At 43.9% G+C, this 3281-nt stretch overlaps 1 non-coding gene across 1 annotated transcript; it reads left to right on the top strand.

Moving 5' to 3' along the window:
• The first annotated feature begins 642 nt into the window (after window positions 1-642).
• On the top strand, window positions 643-833 carry LOC140286137 (U2 spliceosomal RNA). Its single transcript, XR_011911024.1, has one exon. It is a non-coding gene; the product is annotated as a U2 spliceosomal RNA (small nuclear RNA).
• Window positions 834-3281: the final 2448 nt, after the last annotated feature.

The following is a 3281-nucleotide window of genomic DNA, read 5'->3' as shown; positions in this document are numbered from 1 at the left end:
CTACAACTCACTATGTGTGCGCACACCTTTATTCACAAACTCTTCAACTTATACTCTTTTACCGAAGCTGCTACAGCTCGATTGGCCAAATACCCTTAGATCCTATTTCGGTGAATTTGACATCTGCCTTGCATGTAACAGATTAGCGGTTTAGCAGTTTAAATTTAGTTTGAGTGAAGGAATTCATTTTATAGCAAAATCCAAAATCGTGAAGAACTCATGGAAGTAAGCTTATTCTCGGATTCTTGAAACTTTAGATTTGCTCTTTCTTTTACTGCAAAGTACAACGTTGAGCAGCACTAATGAGTTGTTTCTATTTTTGGCAGGCTTTACCTTTGCGGATGAAGCCCTTTCTGTCTGTGCAAAAGAAATCTTGTTACTGTGCAGAGTGACTTCTCTGAGTAGAGTCGCCTTACTTGTTGCGACTGTGCCGATGTTCGAAGCTGGAGTGCAAAGTTGTTGCTTGAATGGTGCTCGCTGAAGCGTGCGGTAGTGTAAAGTTATACCATTTAAAAGGGCTGAAGAGTGCTCAGTGCAGCGGGTGGGCGGAGGTGCAAAGTGACACTATGGCCATAAAAAGAACACCGCTACAAGTGCGCATTGTGCCAGGAAGGGCCCTCGAACGTGAACCAGTGGACAGTTATCGCTTCTCGGCCTTTTGGCTAAGATCAAGTGTAGTATCTGTACTTATCAGTTTAATGTCTGATGTGTCCTCTATGCAAGGACTACATATTAAATGGATTTGTATCAATAGGAGTTGAAAAAGGAGCTTGCTCCGTTCACTCCAAGCATCGACCCGGTACTGCAGTGCCGCTGGGAACGGTGCGCTCTCCTCTGCTCTTGTGAAAAAGCAAACAGCGGTGCAGGATGGAAGTTTCTTTTAATCTGCTGAGAAAAGAGAGTGAATGCGAAGCAGACTTTAACACGGCTCTGGGAGCGAGCCGTGTGCGGGCTAACCGGGAGAATTGCTTGAAAGAAATGCGACACCGAATGAGCGGTCAGAACAAAGCCTCAATACGGTGTTCCTGTGGTGTTTTTATAAAAAAAAAGGTGTGAATGCCCCATAGAAAACTAAAAGGTGGAGCGGAAGTGTTCGGCTGCAAGAAGGTGTGAATGTCCGACTATATTTGGTGAAAAGCAGGTGAAGCAAGGTCTGAATGCCCAACCTTACATCATCAAAAGCGAGATCAGAGGTTTTTGGCTGCAAGAAGGCCATAGTTTGCCAAAAGCGGGTAAGGTGCGAATGACCGACTAAATATCAACAAAAGTGGGGGCGGAGGTCTTCGGATGCAAGTGGGTGTGAATATCCCACCATACAAGTATGGTGGAGAGGAAGCTGTGAATGGCTGACCATAGTTTGCAAAAAGCGGGTGAGAAAAGGTGCGAATGTCCAACCATACATGATCAAAACAGGGAGCGGAGGTGTTTGGCTGCGACAAGGTGTGAATGTCCACCCATAATTAATGAAAAGCGGGCAACAAGTAGGTTCGAATGCCCAACCATACATCATCAAAAGCAGGAGTGGATGTGTTCGGCTACAAGAAGGTTTGAATGTCCGAGCATAGTTTGTAATAAGCGGGTAAGAAAAGGTTCGAATGCCCGAACATACACCATCAAAAGAGGGAGCGGAGGTGTTCCGCTGTAAGACGGTGTGAATGTCCGACCATATTTGGTAAAAAGTGGGTATGAAAAGGTTCGAATGCCCAAATTCGGCTGCAAAAAACTGTGTTCGGCTGCAAAAAGGTGTGAATGTTTGACTAAAGTTTGTAAAAAGCGGTTAAGACAAGGTGCGAATGCCTGACAATGTATGATCAAAAGCGGAAGAAGAGGTGTTCAGCTGCAAGAAGGTCTAAATGTCCATCATTAATTGCTAGAAAACATGAAAGAAAATTTTCGAAAATCAATCCGCACATGATCATAAGTGGGAGAGGAGGTGTTCAGCTGCAAGAAGGTGTGAATGTCCTACCATAATTGCTGAAAAATGTGTTAGAAACGGTAAGAATGCTGGACCATACATCATCAAAAGCTAGAGAGGTGGTGTTCGGTTGCAAGTAGGTGTGAGTGTCTGACTAAAGTTGAAATATATTAACAAAAGCGGGAGGAGAGGTCTTCGGATGAGTGGTTGAGAATTTTCAACTATAATCTATAAAATGCGGTGAAAAAAAAGGTGTGATAGAAACCTAAAAGGTGGAGCGGAAGTGTTCGGCTGCAAGAAGGTGTGAATGTCCGTCTATAGTTGGTGAAAAGCAGGAAAAGCAAGGTCTTATTGCCCAATCTTACATCATCAAAAGCGAGATCAGAGGTGTTTGGCTGCAAGAAAACGGGTAAGGTGTGAATGACCGACTAAATATCAACAAAAGTGGGGGCGGAAGTCTTCGGATGCAAGTGGGTGTGAGTATCCCACCATACAAGTATGGTGGAGAGGAAGCTGTGAATGGCCGACCATAGTTTGCAAAAAGCGGGTGAGAAAAGGTGCGAATGTCCAACCATACATGATCAAAACAGGGAGCGGAGGTGTTTGGCTGCGACAAGGTGTGAATGTCCACCCATAATTAATGAAAAGCGGGCAACAAGTAGGTTCGAATGCCCAACCATACATCATCAAAAGCAGGAGTGGATGTGTTCGGCTACAAGAAGGTTTGAATGTCCGAGCATAGTTTGTAAAAAGCGGGTAAGAAAAGGTTCGAATGCCCGAACATACACCATCAAAAGAGGGAGCGGAGGTGTTCCGCTGTAAGACGGTGTGAATGTCCGACCATATTTGGTAAAAAGTGGGTATGAAAAGGTTCGAATGCCCAAATTCGGCTGCAAAAAACTGTGTTCGGCTGCAAAAAGGTGTGAATGTTTGACTAAAGTTTGTAAAAAGCGGGTAAGACAAGGTGCGAATGCCTGACAATGTATGATCAAAAGCGGAAGAAGAGGTGTTCAGCTGCAAGAAGGTCTAAATGTCCATCATTAATTGCTAGAAAACATGAAAGAAAATTTTCGAAAATCAATCCGCACATGATCATAAGTGGGAGAGGAGGTGTTCAGCTGCAAGAAGGTGTGAATGTCCTACCATAATTGCTGAAAAATGTGTTAGAAACGGTAAGAATGCCGGACCATACATCATCAAAAGCTAGAGAGGTGGTGTTCGGTTGCAAGTAGGTGTGAGTGTCTGACTAAAGTTGAAATATATTAACAAAAGCGGGAGGAGAGGTCTTCGGATGAGTGGTTGAGAATTTTCAACTATAATCTATAAAATGCGGTGAAAAAAAAGGTGTGATAGAAACCTAAAAGGT

The sequence above is a fragment of the Leuresthes tenuis genome, unplaced genomic scaffold, assembly GCF_036924035.1.
Source record: "Leuresthes tenuis unplaced genomic scaffold, fLeuTen1.0.hap1 SCAF_74, whole genome shotgun sequence".
NCBI classification, from domain to species: domain Eukaryota; kingdom Metazoa; phylum Chordata; class Actinopteri; order Atheriniformes; family Atherinopsidae; genus Leuresthes; species Leuresthes tenuis.
The sequence above is the reverse complement of the archived record's forward strand: the minus strand, read 5'-3'. Positions and strand labels throughout refer to the sequence as shown.